General features: G+C 47.3%; 1 pseudogene across 1 annotated transcript in view; it reads left to right on the top strand.

The window, feature by feature from the left end:
- Positions 1-25,853, top strand: part of LOC147122828 (uncharacterized) — a 1,078,287-nt pseudogene that overhangs the window by 602,169 nt on the left and 450,265 nt on the right. The window contains exon 12 of the transcript XR_015080342.1: positions 7,399-7,472. The product of XR_015080342.1 is annotated as an uncharacterized LOC147122828 (transcript). The remainder of the gene's footprint in view (positions 1-7,398; positions 7,473-25,853) is intronic.

Below are 25,853 nucleotides of genomic sequence, written 5' to 3'. Positions count from 1 at the left end.
AAAAGAAAAAGGGTGGCTAAAGTAAATGTTGGTCCCTTAGAGGATGAGACCGGGAAATTAATGGTGGGAAATATGGAGATGGCAAAAACACTGAATGAATATTTTACATCAGTCTTTACAGTAGAAGACACTAAGAATATCCCAACACTGGACAAACAGGGGGCAAAAGGGGGGGAGGAGCTAAACACGATCAAAATCACTAAGGAAGTGGTACTCGGTAAAATAATGGGACTCAAGGCGGATAGATCACCTGGACCTGATGGCTTACATCCTAGGGTCTTGAGGGAAGTGGCGGTAGGGATTGTGGATGCATTGGTAATAATTTTCCAAAACTCCCTGGACTCGGCAATGGTCCCGGCAGACTGGAAAACTGCTAATGTAACACCCTTATTTAAAAAGGGCAGTAGACAGAAGGCTGGAAACTATAGACCGGTTAGCCTAACATCTGTGGTAGGTAAAATTTTGGAGTCCATTATTAAGGAGACAGTAACAGGACATTTGGATAATCATAATTTAATAGGACAAAGTCAGCATGGTTTTATGAAGGGGAAGTCATGTTTGACAAATTTGCTGGAGTTCTTTGAGGAAGTAACGTATAGGGTGGATAAAGGGGAACCAGTGGACGTAGTGTATTTAGACTTCCAAAAGGCATTTGACAAGGTGCCACACAAAAGATTATTGCTTAAGATAAAAAATCACGGGATTGGGGGTAATATTCTGGCATGGATAGAGGATTGGCTATCTAACAGAAGGCAGAGAGTTGGGATAAATGGTTCATTCTCAGACTGGCAATCAGTAACTAGTGGTGTTCCGCAGGGGTCAGTGCTGGGTCCCCAACTCTTTACAATCTATATTAACGATTTGGAGGAGGGGACCGAGTGTAACATATCAAAGTTTGCAGATGATACTAAGATGGGGGGGAAAGTAGTGAGTGAGGAGGACATAAAAAACCTGCAAGGGGACATAGACAGGCTAAGTAAGTGGGCAGAGATTTGGCAGATGGAATACAATACTGGAAAGTGTGAGGTTATGCACTTTGGCAGGAAAAATCATAGAGCAAGTTATTATCTTAATGGCAAGAAACTGGAAAGTACTGAAGTACAAAGGGATCTGGGGGTCCTGGTGCACGAAACTCAAAAGGTTAGTATGCAGGTGCAGCAAGTGATTAAGAAGGCCAATGGAATGTTGGCTTTCATTGCTAGGGGGATAGAATATAAAAATAGGGAGGTATTGCTTCAGTTGTACAAGGTATTGGTGAGACTGCACCTGGAATACTGCGTACAGTTTTGGTGTTCATACTTAAGAAAGGACATACTTGCTCTCGAGTCAGTACAAAGAAGGTTCACTCGGTTAATCCCGGGGATGAGGGGATGGACATATGAGGAGAGGTTGAGTAGATTGGGACTCTACTCATTGGAGTTCAGAAGAATGAGAGGCAATCTTATTGAAACATATAAGATTGTGAAGGGGTTGGATCGGGTGGATGCAGGGAAGATGTTCCCGATGATGGGTTAAACTAGAACTAGGGGGCATAGTCTTAGAATAAGGGGCTGCTCTTTCAAAACTGAGATGAGGAGGAACTACTTCACTCAGAGGGTGGTAGGTCCATGGAATATGCTGCCCCAAAAAACTGTAGAAGCTACATCATTACATAAATTTAAAACAGAAATAGACAGTTTCCTAGAAGTAAAGGGAATTAAGGGTTACGGGGAGCGGGCAGGAATTTGGACATGAGTCTAGGTTCGGATCGGTCATGGCCCTGTGGGTAGCGGAGCGGGCCCAGGGGCCGTGTAGCCTGATCCTGCTCCTATTTCGTGTGTCTAATTCTGTTAGATGCAGGAGATGGTTCTGTGATAGTGGATTGGCGGTTAGGATCAGATCAGCCATGATCTTATTGAATGGCGGAGCAGGCTCGAGGGGCCGATTGGCCTACTCCTGCTCCTATTTCTTATGTTCTTATGTTCTTATGTTCTAATAGAGATGGTTGCTGAAGGTTAGCCCCTCAAGCATGTTCCTCTATTCAAACAGATCATGGATGATCTGTATCTCAATTCCAATTACCCACCTTAGCTCAACTATCCATTGCTAACCTTACCTAACAAAAATCTATCGATCTCAGTGTAAGCGTTGTGCAGTGTTCCCTGTAATTTTTCTTTGGTGCGTCGGCCCTTTAACTGGCTGCGCGGCCCATTCAATTTTTCGCGCATGCATGGTTATTTCCATTGAAAAGCTGGACCACTGTGCGACCGCACAGCTTAGCGGGAACATTGGCCATGTGCATGCTCCCAACCCAGAAGTGCGAGCCCTGTCTGTTCTCGGAAATCAGAAGTGTTAGCACTGTGAATTCTGGAGCCTGCCTGTGACACATTGCAGAGACTTTGAATTACTCTACAGCAGACAGGATCAAATTACATGTTCCAGACAAACTGTTGGGTGTGTCTTGTCCTCCAAGGGGGCCAATCAGAAATCTGGTCCAACCCACTTGTGGTGGAATTAAACGCAACCAAGAACATCCATATGCTCTATGAGAATTTAAAGCTGGAATGGAATGAGAAAAGGCCATTAACCCTATTAGCTCATCTCTTTTACAAGATAATGTAAAGTTACTAGATATTAGACTTTTCTCCACCTATTTAATCTCCTGAGAGAAATTTCTACATAAATACTTCCTGATTCCAAAAGCAATTGAGCAAAACTCCAATATATTTATCTAACCCCACATCTCCAACATTCAAGCCTGACTTCTCAGTAATTCATCAATAATTACATTCAGATTTTTTTTCTTTTTCATTTTCTCAGTTCCATTAGATGTTACCCATCTGTAATTTTCTAGTTCGTCTGCATAATTGGTCTCGATCTTTTTGAAAGCAGTTTATAACCTCACAACATAGCTTGTTCTCACAAACATGGCATTAATACAAGAGGCACTGTCTTCCAAATCATTTATGAGTAGTGAACAGCAGGGGAACCAGAACAGATCCCTACAAATGAATCACTGTCTCCATTGTTCCCCCAGACAGTGCTTTTTCCATTTATCTTCACCTTATCCTGCCTATGGTCAAGTTTGTTTTTAATCTAGCCAGCTATTAACATTGAAATCATAAATCAGTCCTAGTCATTAAAAATACTGAAGGTAAAAGCAGGAGGAGAGCACAGTGGAGTCAAACCTGTGCTGCCACAATACCAAACTTATAAAAATCAATTTTTTCTTTGGTGATTGTATACTTGAATTCAAGCTGTTGAATTCCTAATAAAACCTAAAGCAGGCGATTTTGGCTGAATATTTTAGGTGCTAAAGAGCCTCCGAGGTGGTCAAAGTGGGGTCTGAAGCTGCCACACCGGTTTAGTTCGCATTTAGCACAAGATGCTTTCTTGGTAAAGGAGTTGAAGAGCATGTTAGGAACGGCTGCCGAAGGATCGTTAAGGCTCTGGTTGACAATTAAATTGCCTGCTAGCGCTCATTAAAGAGACTGAACATCATTTTGGTGGGTAACGCTTCTCCTAACAGCGACCAGCTGAACAGGAGTCAACAAGTCGTTGTTGAGGATTTGGAGTGCTACTTAAAGCCATGCTCAGCTTTCACTGTTCACTTGCTGATTGAGATCGACTGACTACTGCGTTTGAAGAGGACTGATAGACATTGGGAGACTTTCTGGGACACTTTGTCAAGACTTCACCAACACTCTTATCAACATTTTTCCCGGATATTCTCTCAGGACGTCAACTAAAAAGAGTGAGTGCTGAGCTACTCTACCTTATTGGGCGCCTAATAGGAGTCACCAGGAGAAAGGGAGTGCTTGGTCCTGGGCAACATGTTAGGGATCTCTCTTGCTCTGCATGAGGAATTGGAGGAGGAGATGAGGCCAGGCAGAGCAGCACCAGCTGTTTTAGGAGGGAGGGACAGGAGGGCTCTCAGCAGGAGGCCCTATCCACCCAGGGTATTCAGAGAGCACGACTCCTACATTCACATGACCCAAACCAGTGCATGAGGAGGCTGTGCTGTACCAAGGAGGTCAGTACAGAGATCTGTGGCCTTGTGGAACAAAGACTCAGACGTCGCAGCACAGCCAGGACTGCATTGCCTGTGACAGTCAAGGTCACAGTAGCACTTAAATTTTATGCTACTGGAACCTTCCAGGCTGCCACAGGTGATATAAGTCACATATCCTCTGTGCACTTCTGCATAATGGAGGCTTCTGCGGCTCTATACTCTCTGACAAATGATTATATTTCATTCCCTATTGCCAGTGAAGACCAGAGGCAGAGAGCTTTAGGATTCAACAGGATTGCGGGTTTCCCCATGATCCAGGGAGCCATTGACTGTACACATGTGGCCATGCAAGCCCCTCATTTAAACTCGGAGGTGTTCAGGAACAGGAAGGAATTCCATTCCCTCAATGTACAGGTTGTCTGCAACCACCAGCAGCGCATCATGCAGGTCAATGCCTGCTATCCAGGTAGCTGCCACGATGCATTTATAATGAGACAGTCATCCGTCCCACAGATCTTTGAGCCTCAATGCAATGTGCATGGTTGACTACTAGGTCACAAGGGGTACCCTCTGAAGCCATGGCTCATGACTCCCCTGAGAAACCCCAGACACCAGCTGAGCACTCAAGGGCAGTGGTGGAGTGGCAGGGGAGAGAGCAGCAATGCTGACATCCAGAGAGAGGTCAGTACGTTCCTGCTGCATGATTCCCCTGCCACTACCTCGGAGCCTCTGTTGGTGGAGGACAGATCTCTGGGCATTGGAGACACTCTGCAAGCCCCTTTCAACTGAGGAGTCCAGAGCCACCATGGCAGTTGCCTGAGCTTCCATTGCAGCAGTTTGCCGTTCCATGCAAGCTGCAATGACTGCAGTGGACACTGCGACCTCAGTCATGAGACGCTGTGTGATGTTGGGCTCCACAGGTCACTGGCTGGAATTGACCAGCCTCTCCACGCTGGAGAGGATGGGTTCTAGGCTCTGCGTCAAGCCACGGATCAAGGTGGGGGCGGACTCCTCCATCCCCCTAGCCACAAGCAATAAGCTTTCAGACAGGCTGACCATTGCACCAAGCATTTGGTTTGTCGCACCCATTAGCCTTCCTCTGAAGCTTGGCCCTGCAAAGTCCTCATCTGACTCCTGTACAGCAGAACTAGAAGACGACCTTGCCCCCCCCCTCCACCCCGGAAAGGCGGCACCTGTGGTGTCCCTTCCGCCCCGCATGGCTGCTGCCCACTTGTGCCCAGTGCGTCCCACTGTGAGGATCTCTCTTCTAACCTAGCCTCTAAGTTACATATGGTGCCCATCTCTGAGCTGGTACCTGCGACAGTAGCAGCCATTAATGTAGTGCATTCTTCCTCGCTTTCCTCCTCCTCTTCCTCCGGGGAGGAGCAAGGTGGCTGTTGCTCATCTTGAACTTGCTCCAGGGAGCAAGGTGGATCTTGCTCCTGGGAGCCTGCAGTGATAAAGCTGGAAGGGTTAGGGTGCAGCGCGTGTAGCTATAGGAGGATGTGTGTGATGAGACCATATGGAGCTTGGGAGTGAGGATAGCTTAGGGTGATCAGGGATCAGGAATAGTTGCGCATCTGTAAGGAAGCTGGAGTGGTCACAGACCTCGAGGCGGTATGCCCCCTGCTCTGCCACTGGCCAAACCGTCTCCCACTCCCCTCCCAATCACGGCCAGCATTGCCTCCTCAAGGGGAGTGATCTCATGTAGACGTGGTTGACCTCCCCCGGTCAGGTCCTGCTGCTGCCTGTTGTGTGCTATTTTTCCTGGAAGGAAAAGAGTAGTGATTGTGAATTAGTGCGATTTGGACAGGTTGGGCGATTGGGCAGATGCATGGCAGATGCAGTATAATGTGGATAAATGCGAGGTTATCCACTTTGGTGGCAAAAACAGGAAGGCAGATTATTATCTGAACGGCAATAGATTGGGAAAAGGGGAAGTGCAACGAGACCTGGGCGTCCTTGTGCACCAGTCGCTGAAGGTAAGCATGCAGGTGCAGCAGGTGGTTAAGAAGGCAAATGGTATGCTGGCCTTCATAGCGAGAAGATTCGAGTACAGGAGCAAGGATGTCTTGCTGCAGTTGTACAGGGCCTTGGTGAGACCACACCTTGAGTATTGTGTGCAGTTTTGGTCACCTTATCTGAGGGAAGATGTTCTTGCCATGGAGGGAGTGCAGTGAAGATTCACCAGACTGATACCTGGGATGGTAGGAATGACGTATGAAGAGAGGTTGGGTCGATTAGGCTTATATTCGCTAGAGTTTAGAAGAATGAGAGGGGATCTCATTGAAACTTATAAAATTCTAACAGGACTAGACAGACTAGATGCAGGAAGGCTGTTCCCGATGACGGGGGAGTCCAGAACCAGGGGTCACAGTCTAAGGATAAGGGGTAAGCCATTTAGGACTGAGATGAGGAATTTCTTCACCCAGAGAGTGGTGAACCTGTGGAATTCTCTACCACAGAAGACAGTTGAGGCCAATTCATTAAATATATTCAAGAAGGAGTTAGATATATTTCTTAAGGCTAAGGGGATCAAGGGATATGGGGAGAAATCAGGGACAGGGTACTGAATTTGGATGATCAGCATTGAATGGCAGAGCAGGCTCGAGGGGCTGAATGGCCTACTCCTGCTCCTATCTTCTATGTTTCTAGTGTATTGACAGGTGTATTGGTGTATGTGATGCCTCACGTGGTTGAAGAACAGTGTTTGAGGTGTGAGTAGTGCCTGTGAAGAATGCAATAGTGTGGGGTGGGTGAATGTCAGTGTATAGTTAAATGGTGGATGAAGTGTGTTGAGGTTGTGATGCTGGTGGTGGTGGTGCAGTTATTGAGAAGTGTGTTTGTGAGATGGGATCTTATCTTGATGACTCGTGTCAAGTCATTAAATTTTTTGCAGCATTGAAGCCGTGTTCTGGGGCCAGGGTGCCTGGCTGTCACCGCCAGGGCAATCTCCTCCAACATGTACCGCATCAGCTACATCTGTGGCCTTCTTCACCCCTGCAGGTAGAGGACATCCCTCTTCCTCTCTACCTCCTCCACCAGGACCTCCAGTGCCACATCAGAGAACTTGGGCACTCTCTCTAGGTCCTTGAGACATCCTTCTACATTGGCTTCTCTCCCAGCCAGCACACTCCACATCTTCAGTGGAAGTGGGTGAGTGCAGGCTACATATACAGATCCAGGAAAATTATGCCTAAGCAGCACTTGAGTACGAGATCTACAGTTGTCAGTTTCAGTGCCTGGAGGCACGTTTAAATCATGATAATCATCAACTAGCCCGAAAACTGCGTACTAAATCCAGACTTTCAAACAGGCGACTCTTATTAGCACAGCACCCATTTAGTGCCTCTTTTCATCATTTTTCCAATATAAGCCCAAAGCCTCATACTGCTAATTATTTTCAGGGAACAACAGTGGCAGGCGTTCCTGGAATAAACAGATGGAAAAATGCTGAAGTGGAAAGTCCAGAAAATGAGAGGTAATTTCATTTATATGACCTTTAAACACCACATTGTGACAACTTAATTATTTCGTTCAGAACACCATAAATCAAGATCTAATTGTTCGTTTACAGTTGACATTTATAAGTATTTGGGATCTGTTGAAGACAGTATCATTCTTATTAACATGTTTTTTCTTTTGTGGATACTATACAATGGGATGGATTTTAATTCAGGGGCGGGTTGGGGTCATGTAATCCGCATTTCGTGTTATCCACACGAATCTAAATTGATGTGGGAGATTGATGCGAATTTAACTTAATTGGCCAATTCAGTTCCAGCGTGTGGGAACCCATGGCAAATGAGTTTTTCCAGTCTGAAAGTCACCTCCGATGATGTCATCATTGCTGCTGCATTTAAGGTCTGCAACAAGCCTTGCTTCTTCTGCAGACTGCCAACCTTTTGGCCTTTGCTCCTACAGGGACCTGGAGGCAGAATGGCCAGTGAAAGACCTAGGTCTGCTCCAAGATTTGACGACGTTGTCCTGCAGGCTTTAGTGGAGACAGCCCTCACACCCCCTATCACTGTGATGCTATGAAAACAACTGACAACACACAGGGAGGGCCCTTGATCTTGCCACCTCACTCCATCTTTGTCTCGGTCTAAGTATCTATGCTATGGATTCTCTACACTCACTCCTTCATTCTCACTCAACCTCCACTTGTCTCCCTCATTGCAGGAAAAGAGAGCTCACAATAAGTGAGAAAGAGCGAGGACAGCAGGAGGGCCACCCTCAGTAGTCCACCTCACCCCTGGGAGAAAGCGGTCCTGGAGATCGTAGGAGTGGAGAACGATGCGCAAGTGGGGCATGGACAGAGGGGTGCATCACAGCAAGCTGGTGACAGAATAGTTTTCCATCTCATTGACATTGCATGAGTCGCTGATAATGATTCTGAAGCTCTAACAGATGGACTAATGATCATCTGCAATATGCAATGTGCATCTAAACTTGGCCTCACATCTCTGACTCTTCCCTTTACTCCCCCACAGGACCATCGCAAGCACCCGTCCCCACTAGCCAGGAGGAAGAGCTTGAACATCAAGACTCCTCAGAGGAAGCGGTAACCTCTGAGGGCGCAGCGTCAGCAGAATTAAGCGCACACAGCACCAGCGCAGACACTCACACCTCGGTGGGACCTTCGGGACATAGAGTAGTGTTATCACCTGGTGTATCACAGCTCACAAGTGATCATCAGCAGATTGTGGAGACAGGGACAGCAGTGGAGAGCCCTAGTCGGAGGGCACAGGACTCTGCCAGCTCGGCTCAGTTGCATGTCGACCTTCTGCCTCTGGGTCCATCCATAAGATCAGCGGTGCTGGAACTACAGAAACAGATGCAGGAGTCTCTGGCAGGTTTTGTCTCCAGGGTTGCTGCGAGTGTGGAGCGAATGGAGGAGTCCATAGCGAACATGAGCAGAGCCTTTGTGGCGTCATTGGCGCATGAACGCATCACCATGGAAAGGATGGCAACCTCCATGGAGGTGATAAGTTGCCAGAGTGCAGAAAACATGGTGAGTGTTATAAATCTCATCATCAAGAAACTATTTATGAAATAACGCTGGACGGCCAGCTGGTGGCGCCATCCAAGGAGTATAAATACTTGGGCGTGGGCCCCAGCTTGCCAGGTGTTGAGTCTGTGTTTACAAGTGCAGTTATTATGAATAACACGACACAGACAACAGAGAGTAACTAAACAGGTCTTTAGTGATTGAGGGTCAGAGCGGGAACTGAGATACATATTTCTCCACAGGGTTTATATACCGGTGTGGTCACTACCGGTACTACAATGTACAGGAGCTGTTAAAAGTAGTCCTTCACCTTAAAGTATCCTCTTAAGGTAGTACAGGTTACATACACTACAATTCCTCCCCTTTTAGCTTAACAGTGGACACCCCATTAATACAGTACATGAATATATATACATATATACAATTTACACACAATGAATATTCAAAGGTTCAGTCTCTGAGGAGGCTTCCGGATCCGTGCCGGATAATGCCTTTCAGGGATCTCTTGTTCCCGTTGCTGGGGTGACTCATTCAATTGATCTTCTGTGGATTCAACATCATCTAATACAACCGAGTCCGAGGTAGATGCTACAGGCTCAATAAATTCTTCAACTGGTGTCTCTGCCGGAGACATGGGGTTGACCCTTGTTCTTGATCCCACAAGTTGGTCAGCATGACGTCGTATTATGTTCTCCCCAGTGTCTACCGTGTACATCAAAAGCCCCTGCCGTGCATAAATTGTTCCAGGTTGCCATTTATCATTTCTATAGTCCCTGGCCAACACTGGTTGTCCTATTTCAAAACTCCGAGTGGCCTTTTCATTTATGTGTTGGAATTGCTTGTGTTCAACTTCCCGTCTCACATTGGGTTTTAACAAATCCAACCGAGACCGCAACCTTCTGTTATAGAACATGATGGCAGGGCTTTGATTTGTCACTGCATGCGTGGCATTTCGATATGCCATTAGGAAATTGTCCACCTTGTGTTGTAGTGGAATATGATCTTCACACATGGCCTTTATTGCCTTTTTGAATGTTTGTACAAATGTCTCGGCCAACCCATTTGTAGCCGGATGGTATGGGGCAGATGTATAGTGTTTCACCCCATTCTTTTTCATGAATTTCTGGAATTCTTCTGACACGAACTGTGTCCGTTGTCTGAACAAATTTGCTCGGGCAATCCATTCCTCGCAAATATAGTTCTCAAGACTGCAATCGTCTTCTCAGTGGTAGTGGTCGACATCTTGATCACTTCTGGCCATTTAGAGTGTGCGTCTACTGCTATCAAAAACATGGATTCCATGAATGGACCTGCAAAGTCAATATGCACATGCTGCCATGGAGCTGAAGGCCATTCCCACGGATGCAGCAGTGCAATTGGAGGTGCATTCTGAACTTTTTGACACCCTGAGCAGTTTTTTGTCAGGTCCTCTATTTGTTTGTCTATACCTGGCCACCACACATAAGCCCTAGCAAGGCTTTTCATCTTGACTCCCCCCAGATGACCTTCATGCAATTCTTTTAAGACTCTCTCCCGCAATTTAGGAGGAATAACCACCCTTGTTCCATACATCAGTGTTCCTTGACATACGGACAGCTGTTCTCGTCTGGCTGAGAATGCTGGTAACAGTGGTTCGCCATGTACTGGCCATCCCTTCACCGTCAAATCATAGACCCGAGACAGTGTCGGGTCATTTCGGGTCTCTCTCTCAATACCCGCATTGGTGACTGGCAAGCATTCGATGATGGTCGAGTGGAATATCTCGACAGGATCAACTGCCGGTGCCTCTTCCGCTGTAGGTAGTGGCAGGCGCGACAGCCCATCAGCATTACCATGTTGCTTTGTACCTTTGAACTCAATATCGTATTGATGTGCCCCTAGGAAAAGGGACCATCTCTGAAGCCTCTGCGCCATCATTACCGGAACACCCTTCTTAGGATTGAATATGGAAACTGTGATAATAATAATAACTTCCGGGAAGTTATGTGCACATCACTTCCTGTGAACTGTGAACTCTGTGCATACATCACTTCGTGTGCCTACGTCACTTCCTGTGTTTGGACTAGTATAAATACTGAACTGCTCAGTATGGTAAAAGGGCTTCACCTAGAGGCATGGTGAAGACCGCTCTTGTATATAGTTTAATTATAAGTTGCTTAAAGCTTACTTTAAAGTTCCTTGATGTGTGAGACTCTTTTGTTACATCAATTTAAGCAACTTAGTATTTACACTCACAAATACTAGACCTTCGGACAAACTCGGAGTTAAGGATCCAGGGAACCACCCATCATGGAAAACATCCTTAAACCTACTCGTCTGGACTTGGACCCAAACGCACCAGCAGCTGGCAGGGTATGGAAGCATTGGTACCGTACTTTTGAGAATTTTCTTGATGAATGTAAAGCGGATGCTTCTACTAAACTGAGGATACTTATCAACTATGTGACCCCAACAGTGTTTGAATATGTTGATGAATGGGATAATTACGATGAGGTGATCCGGGCACTTAAAAAACTATATGCCAAGACCGCAAATGAGGTCTATGCTAGACATCTACTGGCCACAGCCCGACAAGGGCCAGGGGAATCGATTAACGAATTCCTTCAAGAACTTCGCAGGCTCAGCGTAGATTGTAACTTTCAGGCAGCCTCGGCTGAGCTGTACCGCGAAGAAATGATTCGTGATGCTTTCATCTGCGGGATTGCCTCTCCATTTATATGCCAGCGTCTACTAGAAAGTAAAACACTTGAGCTACAAAAGGCTTTTGACCTGGCTTGTTCTCTGGATTTGGCAAAGAAAAATGCAGACCTCTATCAGCTGCCCAGATCTCGATCTGCTGCTGTAACTGCAACCAGATGATTCAAGTGGCCTCAGGTGAACCCTATCATGGAGGAATCTAATCCTGATGATACTTCTGATGAAGAAGAGGAGTATGACCCCACTTTAGCAGCCTCTTGGCAATCTAGGAAGGAATGCTTCTTTTGTGGAGATTCTTTTCACCCTAGGAAATTCTGCCCTGCTCGCAATGCGATCTGCATTCATTGCGATAAAAAGGGACACTTTGCAAAAGTTTGCCAATCAAGAGCCTCTACGAGGGCCTATCCAGCTAAGGCCTACCGAACTGCCCCAATTAGGACCTATCAAGATGCTCTGGCTAGGACCTATCAAGCTTCCTCTCGAGCTCTCTCCCGAAGAGGCACACCTAGAGTTTCAGCCACTCTCTGTGCAACCACACCAATTACAGCTGCTTGCCCACAGAACCTGTTTCATGCAGCTACAAAAGTTTCAATTAATGGGCATACCTTAGATGCCTTAATTGACTCAGGAAGTACTGATAGTTTCATTAGAGAACAGATTGTTGTGAAATTGAAACTACATATCTTCCCATCGGACCAGGCAATTGCGATGGCTCAGTCATCACTTAATACCAGAATCTCCGGCTTTTGTATTATTGATATGACACTTAATGGTCGCATGTATCCCTCCACCCGACTTTCGGTGCTCAAGGACTTATGTAGTGATCTCATCTTAGGGCTGGATTTTCAAAAACAGCACAAGAAACTCACCATTGAGTTCGGCGGATCCAAACCTGGACTTACTATTTCTAATATACTGTCTAAATTACCGTTTTGTGCATTATCAGCAGCTTCACTTGATGAACCCTCATTATTTGCCAGTATTCCTCCTCGATGCAAATCAATAATAACAAAATCGCGGCGCTTTAGTCAGGAAGACCAATCTTTTATTGAGGCTGAAATCTCTCGACTTTTAGCAGAGGATATCATCGAACCATGTTCGTCGCCCTGGTGGGCTCAAATCATCATCGTCAAGAACCCTCTAAAACCTCACAAACAACGACTATGCATTGATTATTCGCAAACCATCAATCAATATACTGACTTGGACGCCTACCCATTGCCACGCATTGATGATATGGTTAATAAACTGGCCGAATACAAAGTGTTCTCAACTTACGATTTAAAAAGTGCCTATCATCAGGTACCCTTGAAGGTCTCAGATAAGCAGTACACGGCCTTTGAGGCTAATGGACGGCTGTACCAATTTCGTCGCCTCCCATTCGGGGTTACTAATGGAGTGGCTGTCTTCCAACGGGCAATGGATGGCCTGGTTAAGCAGGAAAACTTAAGGGACACTTTTCCCTATCTTGATAACATTACTATTGCAGGTCACGATCAACAGGAACACGACGCCAACCTCCAAAAATTTCGGGATGCCCTCCATCACCGTAACTTAACTTTGAATGAATCTAAATCTGTTGAGTCGCAACTGACCATCAACATCCTTGGCTACTGCGTAGGCAATGGTATCATTAAGCCAGACCCAGAAAGACTTCGCCCGCTCCAAGAGCTCCCGTCACCTAAGAATCCGGCTTCTTTACGTCGGGCTCTCGGTCTGTTTGCATACTACGCTAAATGGATTCCTCATTTTTCAGACAAAATCCAACCCTTGCTGCATGCTCGATCATTTCCATTGGAAACAGCGGTTGCAGCCTTTAACCTTCTCAAAAAACAGTTGGAGAAAGCGGCTCTTCACTCCATCGATGAGAATCTCCCTTTCATAGTCGAATGTGATGCCTCGGAGGTGGCGATCTCGGCTACTCTAAATCAGGAAGGTCGTCCTGTAGCATTTATGTCCAGGACCTTGCAAGGTGCCGAGCTACATTATCCTCCGGTTGAGAAGGAAGCCACAGCCATCATAGAGGCGGTATGGAAGTGGAACCATTTCCTAGCTCGCCAGCACTTTACATTAATCACGGACCAGCGATCAGTCGCCTTCATGCTCGATAATCGAAAACGAACCAAAATTAAGAATAATAAAATACAGCTTTGGAGGATGGAACTGGCCTCTTTTGGTTACACCATTCACTATCGACCTGGCAAGGAGAATGTGGCCCCGGATACCCTCACACGAGCATTCTGCTCCACTATGTCGTCCTCTACTCTCATAGATGTCCATAATGGATTGTGTCATCCTGGCGTTACGTGCATGCTACATTTTGTACGATCACAGAGTCTCCCTTTTTCTACTGGAGATGTAAAGAAAATGTGCTCAGAATGCCGGCTTTGTGCAGAATTAAAACCTCAGTTCTTCCGCCCCTCAGATGGTATGCTCATACACGCAACCCAACCGATGCAATGACTTAGCATCGATTTTAAGGGCCCAGTACCCTCTTCAACTCGGAACACATATTTGCTCACCATGATTGATGAATATTCACGTTTTTCGTTTGCCTTCCCCTGCTCCAATATGCTGGCGTCCACAGTAATCTGCTGCCTTGAGCAGGTATTTTCTCTGGCGGCTTACATTCACTCGGATCGGGGTCCATCCTTTATGTCAAGGGAACTCAAGGACTACCTCTCAGAACGGGGAATTGCTACAAGCAAAACGACGCCATATCATCCCATCGGAAATGGGCAGGTAGAGAGGTATAACGGTATCATCTGGAATTCCGTACATCTTGCTTTAAGATCTCGGGGCCTACCAAACCAGCAATGGGAAACAGTGCTTCCGGATGCATTGCACTCTATACGGTCCCTTCTTTCTACAGCCACAAATACTACACCTCATGAGTGGTTCTTTGGATTCCAGCGTCGCTCATCTTATGGGACATCCCTCCCGTCATGGCTAACTACTCCTGGACCTGTACTGCTCCAAAGATACGTTCGGATGTCTAAAAATGACCCTCTCGTAGATGAGGTCAAACTAACCGATGCCAACCCCACCTATGCATACATACAATATCCCGACGGCCGAGAATCTACCGTATCATTACGGGATCTGGCTCCCTGCCCACCAGGACCTAGTGGGACATCGAGTGATGGTATTTTACCAGGAGCCTCTTGGAACCTACCGGGTACCCCTCTCCAGGATCCTGATCTGACACCAACTAGCTTGGTGCCGGTAGAACCCCGTACTCAAAGTTGCGACCCTCCCAGTGCCGCGCACCAAAGTACTGATCTGCCACAGACCAGCTCTGCATCTCCCTCTGAACAGAGACAGACCGACTCTGCACCTATTGGGACTCGTACACGAAGCCATGATCTCCCCGACCCTTCACAGGGTAATCCAGGCCACACAGACTCTGACCAATGGCCAACAGCATGTAAGCGGACCAGCGACCCTCTACGACGGGAACCCAAGCGGGTGCGACTCTTCCTCGTTCGGCGGCTGCAGAATAAAAGGAAGACCACAGCCTTCTAATCTCGCAGGAGGGAAGAATGTGATAATAATAATAACTTCCGGGAAGTTATGTGCACATCACTTCCTGTGAACTGTGAACTGTGAACTCTGTGCATACATCACTTCCTGTGCATACGTCACTTCCTGTGTTTGGACTAGTATAAATACTGAACTGCTCAGTATGGTAAAAAGGCTTCACCTAGAGGCATGGTGAAGACCGCTCTTGTATATAGTTTAATTATAAGTTGCTTAAAGCTTACTTTAAAGTTCCTTGATGTGTGAGACTCTTTTGTTACACCAGAAACCAATGGTTGATGATCTGTCAGCAGTGTAAACTGTTGTCCGTGCAGGTAGTGGTTAAATTTCTTCACTCCCCGCACGAGGTTGAGGGCCTCCCTATCTATCTGAGCATAGTTGCGCTCAGCGGAGGTCAATGATCTGGATGCAAAAGCGACTGGCCTTTCCGAGCCATCTGGAAACCTATGTGAGAGCACCGCCCCGATACCATAGGGAGATGCATCACAAGCCAACCGAATAGGTAGCGTTGGGTTAAAGTGAGCCAACACTTCCTTAGACGTGATCAACGCCTTGCTCTTCTGAAAAGCCCGCTTACAGTCATCGCTCCACTTCCATGGTATTCCCGTTTGCAAGAGGATGTTTAGTGGGTGTAACACCGTAGATAAATTTGGTAAAAACTTGTGGTAGTAGTTAACCAGCCCGAGGAACGACCTCAACTGTGACACATTTTCCGGTGCTGGAGCCTTGACTACTGCCTCAATCTTGTCAGGGGACTTATGTAACCCCTCCTTGTCAATAACGTGGCCGCAGTACGAGATTTGCTTCTGAAAAAACTCGCATTTCTGGCGATTAGCTCTTAGCCCATATTCTTTCAATCTGATGAGCACCTGTTCCAAATTCGCGAGATGATCACTATCATTATCTCCTGTAACCAGGATGTCATCCAAGTAACACTGTGTCCCTGGAATTCCCTGCAAGACCTGTTCCATGGCCCGTTGCCAAATAGCCAGAGCCGATGCCACTCCAAAAACCAGCCTATTACACTGATATAAGCCCTTATGCGTGTTGATCGTGAGATACTGTCTCGACACTTCATCAACTTCCATCTGCAGGTACGCCTCCGCCAGGTCTATCTTGGTGAAGTGCTTGCCGCCAGATAGCGAAGCGAAGATATCTTCAATCCGCGGAAGCGGATATTGCACTGTGTGAAGAACTGGATTAACAGTGACTTTGAAATCACCACAGATGCGAACCTTCCTAGGTTCACCAGGCGTGTTGCTCAACGATCGCTTCATGACAGGAACAATGGGTGTAGCCCACTCGCTCCAGTCCACTTTGGACAGTACTCCTGAATGTTCTAACCCTTCCAGCTCTGCTTCCACAGCAGGTCGTATCACATAAGGCACCGGTCTGGCTTTGAAAAATTTTGGGCTTGCATTTTCTTCAACCTTGATGGTTGCAGTAATTCCTTTCAGTGTCAGAAGTCCCTGTTGGAACACCTCCTTAGCATCATCTAAGATTTTGGACAGTCGTCCAGGTTTGAAGTCATCCTCCTTACTGGCATCCACAGTCAGTGCTCGTATGGAATGCCAATCCAGTTGTATTTTCCGGATCCATTCACGTCCTAGTAGTGGCGGACCTCCCTCAGGTAACACATATAAGTCCATTTTCTGACTTTCTTTACCATTGTAGACCACGTTTACTTTTATTTTTCCTTTGGGGTATACTTTTTGCCCCGTGTATGTTTTCAATACAATCTTCGTATCCCCCAGGGGAATGTGCGAGAATAACCTTTTGTAGTCTCGCTTATTTATGACCGTTAAGGCCGATCCTGTGTCCAATTCCATCTTCACTTGGACTCCTGCTATCTTGAGCATGACCCAGATAGTTTGGTGGTCTGCTGTGTTGCCCACATTATGTATCTTCAGACAACCCAGTTCCTTGCTGCTGGAGTCTGAATCAGTCTTCTGTTCATCCGAACTGTTCTCTGTCACTTTATGTACTTTTTTGTACTTCTCCTGCGGTGACTTTTTGCTGTTGGTCTTCTTTCCTGACCGGCAGACTCTCGCTATGTGACCAAGTTTGCCACATTGCCTGCATTCTTTGTCTTTGAACCAGCACTGGTTCTGGTCATGCGTTGTCCTACCGCAACGATAGCACTTTACTGCACCCAATGCCATTTCATTGGTGCTGAATTCAGGTGGCTTTTGCTGTATTTCCGCAGCTCCCCGTGCTGCTGCTTTGTATGATACAGCCACGCTGAAAGCCTTGTCCAGTGTCAACTCTTTCTCTGAGAGTAGCCTTTTCTGTGTTCCTTCGCTCAGGAGACCGCAGACGAATTTGTCTCGTAGGGAATCTGCCAGTCCTGCTCCAATTTAACAGTGCTTTGATAGCTTGCATAATTCCGTAAGGTAATCAGCGTTACTCTCATCTTTATGCTGATTCCTCTTGTAGAATTTAAATCGTTCTGCTATCAGCAGCGGTGTAGGGTTTAGGTGCTCCTGCAGGATAGCAACAATATCCGTGAAACTTTTTTCTACCGGTTTATCTGGGGTTATCAGGTTCTTCAACAACCCGTACGTCTTCGCACCCATCAAGTTTAATAGGGTTAGTGCTTTCTTATCATCCGGCACTTCATTCGCTCTACAATAAACTTCGATGCGTTCCACATAAGTGGACCAATCTTCCACATCGTTGTCGAATGCAGTAATGTTGCCTGTTTTCGGCATCCTAGCTGAGTTTCTTCTTTCCCTTCGGATATTATTATTATTTTTAAAATTTAAGATGGCAGCTCCCGCGCTCGTCTTCTTCTCCGCTGGCTCAAGATGGTGTCTTTCCCCGCACTGCTGCGGCCCACGCCTCACAGCGGTCCTTCCTGCACTTGTTTTTCCCTGTATGTGCGCTTCCTTGAGCTGTTGTTGTTGTTGTTGTTGTTGCCACGCCGCTTTCTGCGGTCCTTGTGGCAATGGAGCGCCTTTCTGGCTGCTGCGCGTCTCTGCCCCGCGATTGCAGTCCGGCCCCTGACACCGGCTGCGGTCTTGTTCTCCGCTCTCTATGCTTTCCTCCCCTTCTCCCTCTGACAAGCTCGGCCGTCTTCCCCCGCGCCGCTCGATCGGGCTTACCCGCCGCTGTCTTAGAAGGGTTGCGCACTACCTGTAGCCAGCCCTTATGCTGGACTTAGTGGCCAGGAAACCAAGCCCGGTTCTTGATGGCCTCCCTTGCGATGCACCGCTCTGCAGGATGCTGAGGGCGGATGCCCTTGGTCGGCGCCCGTGTTCCAGGACGCAGCCTCCTTCCAATGTACCCCAGATTCAGTACTGGGGGAGGTGATGCAAAACTGCTGCTAGGTTCAATCAGACTCGTCGCCACTGTTGAGTCTGTGTTTACAAGTGCAGTTATTATGAATAACATGACACAGACAACAGAGAGTAACTAAACAGGTCTTTAGTGATTGAGGGTCAGAGCGGGAACTGAGATACATATTACTCCACAGGGTTTATATACCGGTGTGGTCACTACCGGTACTACAATGTACAGGAGCTGTTAAAAGTAGTCCTTCACCTTAAGGTATCCTCTTATAGTAGTACAGGTTACATACACTACACCAGGGACATTTTGTAAGACAAGGAGATAGTGAAGTACAACTAGACTTCCATGTTCTGAAGCAAGTTGATTAAAGCCTTGCTTTATGCTCAAACCAAGTGCGTAGTGAGTTTTATTACGTCAATTTAATCAACTTGATATCGACTCCACGCTTTGGGTGATTTCGGTAACAGCCAGCTACGACTCGAACCGTAGAAGGGAACTCAGACAAGTAATCGATCCATCATGGAGAAACTACTCAGCCCCGTGCGTCTCAACCTGGACCCGAATTCACTTACATCTGCTAAGGTATGGAAACACTGGTATCGTACTTTCAGCAACTTCTTCAGGGTGTGTGGTGAAAATGTTCCTGATAAATTAGAGATACTTGCTAATTATGTATCCCCTCATGTGTTTGATTATATCGAAGACTGTGTAGACTATGACGCCGCTATTCAAATACTACAGCAGCTATATGTCAAGTCCCCAAATGAAATTTTTGCTCGGCATCTACTGGCCACAACTCGACAACAACCCGGGGAATCACTTGACGAATTCCTTCAGATACTTTGCAGGCTCAGCAAGGATTGCAATCTTAAAGCTGTTACCGCTGAGCAGTACCAGGAGGAGTTAATTCGTGATTCCTGTATTAATCGGATTGCATCTCCCTTCATACGTCAGCGTCTGTTGGAGAATAAAACCCTCAAGTTACAGGCTGCCTATGACCAGGCATGTTCTCTGGCCTTAGCAAAGAGGAATGCAGATACCTATCTTTCACCACGTGCACGGGCTGTTGCTATCACTTTTAGTGACTCCTTCGATAGGCCTCGGGCGGAAGCCCTCACGGATGACGCCTCCAACCTGGCTGATGGCAACCTACCCTAGAAACCTACACTGATGACAACCCCGCCCTAACGACATCTTGGCAATCTGGAAGGAAGTGTTTCTTCTGTGGAGGTGCGTTCCATTATAGGAAATTTTATCCTGCTCATAACGCAACCTGCAATCATTGTAGCAAGAAAGGTCACTTTTCTATGGTATGCCAGTCAAGAGCCACTGTTAGTTTTGCAGCTATTATCTATAAAACTGCTCCTCCCCCAAGAACCACTACTAAGGTTACCACTGTCAAGGGTAAAACTAACCCTCCTCCCATCACAGCTGTTTTTCCCCATGCAGCCATGAAGGTTTCGGTAAATGGACACATTTTGAATGCACTAATCGACTCATGCAGCTCTGACAGCTTCATTAGTGAGTGGGCTGTCAGTAAGTTAAAACTGCGAATTTACCCCTCAGACAGGGAAATTGCAATGGCTCTGACGACACTGACCACCAATTCTTCCGGCTTTTGTCTTGTCGACCTTATCCTCAATGGCCGCACTTATTTCTCCACCCGGCTCGGGGTGCTCAAGAACCTATGCAGTGATGTGCTCCTAGGACAGGATTTCCAGAAACAACACAAAAGACTCACTTTCGAGTTTGGAGGGTCAACGCCAGAGCTTACTATTTCCAAAGTACCATTTTGTGCGCTTTCGGCAGCTTCGCTCGATGAGCCCTCCTTGTTTGCCAATCTTTCCCCCTGATGTAAGCCCATAGTCACTAAATCACGACGTTTCAGCCAAGATGATCAAGCCTTTATCGAGGCGGAAATCTCTCGCCTTCTAGCTGATGGTATCATTGAGCCATGTTCATCTTCCTGGCGGGCTCAAGTCGTCATTGTTAAAAATCCTCTGAAGCAACACAAGAAACGTCTTTGCATCGATTACTCGCAAACTATTAACCAGTATACCGACCTAGATGCCTACCCGCTACCACGCATCGATGACATGGTCAATAACCTTGCTAACTACAAGGTATTTTCAACTTTTGATTTAAAGAGTGCATATCATCAAGTACCGTTAAAGGACTCTGACAAAAAGTATACAGCCTTTGAGGCCAGTGGTCGGCTTTACCAGTTTTGTCGCCTTCCATTTGGGGTCACCAATGGGGTGGCCATCTTTCAATGGGCAATGGATAACCTAGTCAAACAGGAGAACTTAACGGACACTTTTCCATATCTGGATAATATCACCATTGCTGTTAATGACCAGAAGGAGCATGATGCCAACCTCCAGAAATGTTTTGACGTTCTCCATCTTAACCTTAAATGAGTCCAAATCTGTGAAATCAGTACCATCAGTCAACATCCTTGGCTACTGGGTGGGCAACGGTGTCATCAAACCGGATCCAGAGCGACTTCGTCCGCTTCAGGAGCTCCATCCCCCTACGAATCTCGGTTCTCTTCGTCGGGCACTCGGCATGTTCGCCTATTATGCAAAATGGATACCCCACTTCTCCGACAAGATCCAGCCCCTGCTTCACGCGAAATCATTTCTATTGGAGGCAACGGCTATTTCAGCTTTCAACCTCCTCAAGCGACAACTGGAAAAAGCCACGCTTCGTTCCATTGATGAAAATCTTCCTTTCGTGGTCGAGTGCGATGCATCGGATCTGGCGATCTCTGCTACCTTGTATCAAGGTGGTCGACCCGTTGCATTTCTGTCCAGCACTTTGCAGGGTAGCGAGCTCCATTATCCTCCTGTCAAGAAGGAGGCTACGGCCATCATTGAAGCGGTACGTAATTGGAGTCATTTTCTCGCTCATCGCCATTTCACACTTATAACCGATCAGCGCTCTGTGGCCTTTATGCTGGATAACCGGAAACACACTAAGATCAAGAATAACAAAATACAACTCTGGAGGATGGAATTGGCTGCCTTTGGATACACCATACATTATCGACCCGGCAAAGAGAATGTGGCCCCGGATACCCTCACGCGGGCATTCTGCTCTTCTATGTCAACTTCGACTCTGGCGGATCTTCATATTGACTTATGCCATCCTGGCGTTACCCGTATGTTGCACTCTGTGCGATCTAAAAATCTCCCATTTTCTACGGAAGATGTGAAAAGAACGTGCTCCTCCTGTAAAATTTGTGCGGAGTTAAAACCGCAATTCTTCCGTCCATCAGATGGCGCGCTCATACACGCTATGCAGCCTATGCAGCGACTCAGCATTGACTTTAAAGGGCCATTGCCTTCCTCAACGCGGAACACCTACTTACTGACTATGGTGGACGAATATTCACGCTTTCCCTTTACTTTCCCTGTCCCAATATGCTTACTTCCACAGTGATCAAATGCCTTGATCAAGTCTTTTCCCTTTGCGGTACGTGTAGTGTATGTACCCATCTACCTTTAAGGGAACTATGGAATGTAACCGTTCACCTTTAAGAGAACTACTTTAGGTGTGGCACTATTTGTTTGGCTTCTGTATACTGTAATACCGATAGTGACCACACCAGTATATAAGTGTTGTGGCAGGATTGCTGGGGCAGATTCGCCCTGACCTTCGAATAGTAAAGACCTGTTTGTTTGTTACTCCTGAAGTCTGTGTCGTTATTAACCGTATAACCCGCAGACTTTACAGTGGCGACGAGTCCGATCGTACCCTGCGGCAAGACTACCAAAGCAACGAAGAGCATCGAAGAGAGGCAACTGCCCTCGTCGTGCTGCTGAAAGAAAACACGAGGCTGCAGCAGGAGGAAGGAGGAAGACTTTAGCAACAAAAGCTTCCATCTGCAACAGGCACTGACTACCCTTCTACCACGGTGCGGAGTGAGCCGATCAGCTGGAAACAAGGCGGCCGCGGAGACTGTGAGTAGGGGAAGGTGTAGAGAATATCCGGAGGATAAGGGCTGTGCACTCGACCACGGTCGAGGGGGAACGGAGCCGGTCAGAAAGTCGGGTCCAACGGTGTCGTGAGACAGTCGGACCTCGATCGGCGGGAAAAGCCGGGCAGCGACCGCAGCCACGAAGCGCTGAGACTGGGAGTAGGCGCGGGAAGAGAAACCCAGCTGCAGCCGGGGAGGGAAATACCGGTCTGCGAGAGGGCTGGGAGGCGAACAGGAACCGTGCGGGTGGGAGAGAGAGACAGAGCCGAGCAAGGGGAGAGAGACTGCGCGAGAGCCAGTCCAGCGGCTGAGCTGTTCTCCACCAACGGGGTACCCAGGGCCGGTAGAACCAAACGTGCGGGAGAGAGAGCGACAGAGCCGGGTACGGAGAGAGAGACTGCGCGAGAGCCAGTCCAGCGGCTGAACTGTCCTCCGTTAACGGGGTGTACCCAGCGCCGGTAGAGCCGTGCGGGCGGGAGGAAAAGACAGAGCCGAGTAAGGGGAGCTGTGCGAGAGCCAGCCCAGCAGCTGAACCTGTCCGCTGTGGGGAAAGCGTACCCCTTCCACCAGGAAGAAACGCGGGAAGCCGCCATTAGGCGGAGGAGACGACAGAAGCGGGAAACCGCCATTGAAGTGGGCGGGGAGAGAAAGGAAGAGCGGGAAAACGCCATTTTCGTGGGAAAACCGCCATCTTAACTGACATACCGCCATTGAAGTGGGCGGGGAGAGAAGGAAAGAGCGGGAAACCGCCGATTTTGCGGGAAAACCGCCATCTTAGAAATAAACAAATAAATAAGAATACTTAAAGAAATACTGGTGCTGCTCCCAAGGGAAGAAAGATGCCTAAGCGAGGGAATATTAACGACTTTAATTCTGAAATAGAAGACTGGGCCACGTACGTGGAACGCATAGAGATCTATTGCGAAGCCAACAAAATAGAGGAAGACGACAAGGCGATAACATTGCTAAACTCGATGGGGGCAAAAACATACGGGCTCTTGAAGCATCTAATAGCACCAGATAAACCAGCGGATCAGACCTTCGAAGAGATTGTGGCTGTGCTGAAGGACCACTTGAACCCCACACCGTTGATGCTGGCTGAACGATTCAAATTCTACGCAAGAACGCAGAGGAAAGACGAAAGCAATGCGGAGTACTTGGTCGAACTGCGTAGGCTAGCGAAATACTGCCAGTTCGGAGGGAATCTGACAGAAGCACTGCGGGGCAAGTTCGTATGCGGATTGTCCAAAGAAGGGACGCAGAAGCGACTACTGGAAGAGAACGGCCTCACACTGGACAGGGCTGTCCTTATAGCTGCATCGCACGAAGCCGCAGCGAAAGGAACGGCGGAAATGCAACTAAAGGCGGCGGCACTCGGGGTGGACCAAATTACTTCAAGCACAACAAAATGCTACCGTTGTGGGAAGACAACGCATGACCAGAATCAATGCTGGTTTAAGAACCAAGAGTGTAGGAAATGTGGCAAACTGGGTCACATCGCGAAGGTATGCCGGTCAGGGAAGAAGACCAACAATCAAAGGAAGCCACCACAAGAAAAGTACAACAAGGTACACAAGGTGGCTGAGAAGAGTTCAGACAAACAGAATTCAGACTCAGACCCAAACAACCAGGAGCTGGGTAGTCTGAGAATCCACAATGTGGGTAAAGAAACGGATCTACAAACCATCTGGGTCATACTAAAAATAGCTGGAGTCCAAGTAAGGATGGAGCTGGACACTGGATCAGCTCTATCAGTCATCAACCGAAGGGACTACCACCGGCTATTCTCTCACATACCTTTAAGAAATACCAAGTTCGTATTACAGACATACACGGGGCATAACGTGTACCCCATGGGGAAAATAAGAGTCAAGGTGAGAGATAGGGGTAAAGAACACCCAAGAATGAACTTGTACGTATTACCTGAAGGAGGACCACCACTTCTAGGACGGGAGTGGATTAAGAAAATAGATATGGAATGGCACTACCTACAAGCCATAATGAGGGAGGACTCGGTGCAAGCTATCAGCTCAGATTCTGAAATGGATGACGATAAGACCAATTCAAATATGGAAGACAAGGCTAAAAGGGACTTGCCGACGATGGGGAAGGAAACGAAGACATGCAGAAGGACTTATGCTACCAAGAAGAATAAAGCTGCAGAGCAGAACTCCAGGTTGACAGAGAATTCTGAGCCCGTTCAAGCAAAGGATTCATCCACAACGGAAGAACACCGAGTTCGGACTCAAACTTATGTCAAAGTACGACAACAATTAGAACAGTTGAGTGACCGTCTCGTACAAGAGATGAAAAATATGGAAAAGTTCTGGGACACCGAATGGGAGAACCTGGAAAGACAACAGAGACAGCTAGCTCAAGCAGAGAGCGACCATAGAGCCATCGTGGCCAAATACCAATCACATTCCCCTGATGCTGTTCAGGAACTAGAATATTTACAGAACGAACCAAAGGAAGAGGAATCTTCAGGAAGCCAGGATTTTATCCCAGTTCATCTCTACGACTCGTTGCAAGCAGAGTGTAACAAGTTGAAAGAACAGTATGAACAGGCCCAGACTACAATCCTGGAAGGGGTTAATTCGGCAACCTCCGAAAAGCTAGTTTTAGTGAAAGCATCTGAACAGCTAAAGGTTGAACATGAGCGAGAATTACAAAGGCTGCAGGAAATGTTTGATGAGCTCCAGGCCAAGACAGACTCATCGGTAGAGATTCCATCCATCGATGAAAAATTAGAGGTGGAAGACATAGCAGAACATGAAATTCAAGATGTCCAAGAACTCGTTAAATTATTGAAGGCAACCCAGGACAAATATGAGGCGGCAATGGCCGAGGTTCAACAACTTGAAGAACATATTCAACTAGGAATCCGGGCAGTGGAAGGAAAGGCAACTGGAAGGATCACAGAGACTGTAGGAATGGCCCCTGAACAGGAGTTAGAGAACATCAAGGCGCAACTTCTTCGCGCGCTTAAAACCAAAGTACCGGAGGAAAGGAAGGTGAAAACATTGGAGGGAAAGGTGGATGAAATGGAGAAGACTCTAATCCACAGTGTCCCCGTAGAAGAGTTAACGGCCAGCCAACCCTTACACACGCTGAGGGACAAGACTCCAAAATGGGAACACGAGTTTTAGGGTTCAAAGGGAAAGAATTCGGAGCTTCCAAAAGTCACGGAGATAGCTGAGGGGGCAACACAGCTTTTACAAGGATGCCAAAAGTACGCTGAATTGCGTCAAGGGGAACAGAAGGGGGTGGAAACAGATACTCCAGTAGAAGGATTAAATAGCCTGACAACGAAATCCCCGATGGAAGGGAAGGTATTGAAC

The sequence above is a fragment of the Somniosus microcephalus genome, chromosome 2 (assembly GCF_052327205.1).
Source record: "Somniosus microcephalus isolate GS21.2 chromosome 2, FLI_Smic_1.0, whole genome shotgun sequence".
NCBI classification, from domain to species: domain Eukaryota; kingdom Metazoa; phylum Chordata; class Chondrichthyes; order Squaliformes; family Somniosidae; genus Somniosus; species Somniosus microcephalus.
This window is presented reverse-complemented; position numbering and strand designations above follow the sequence as displayed.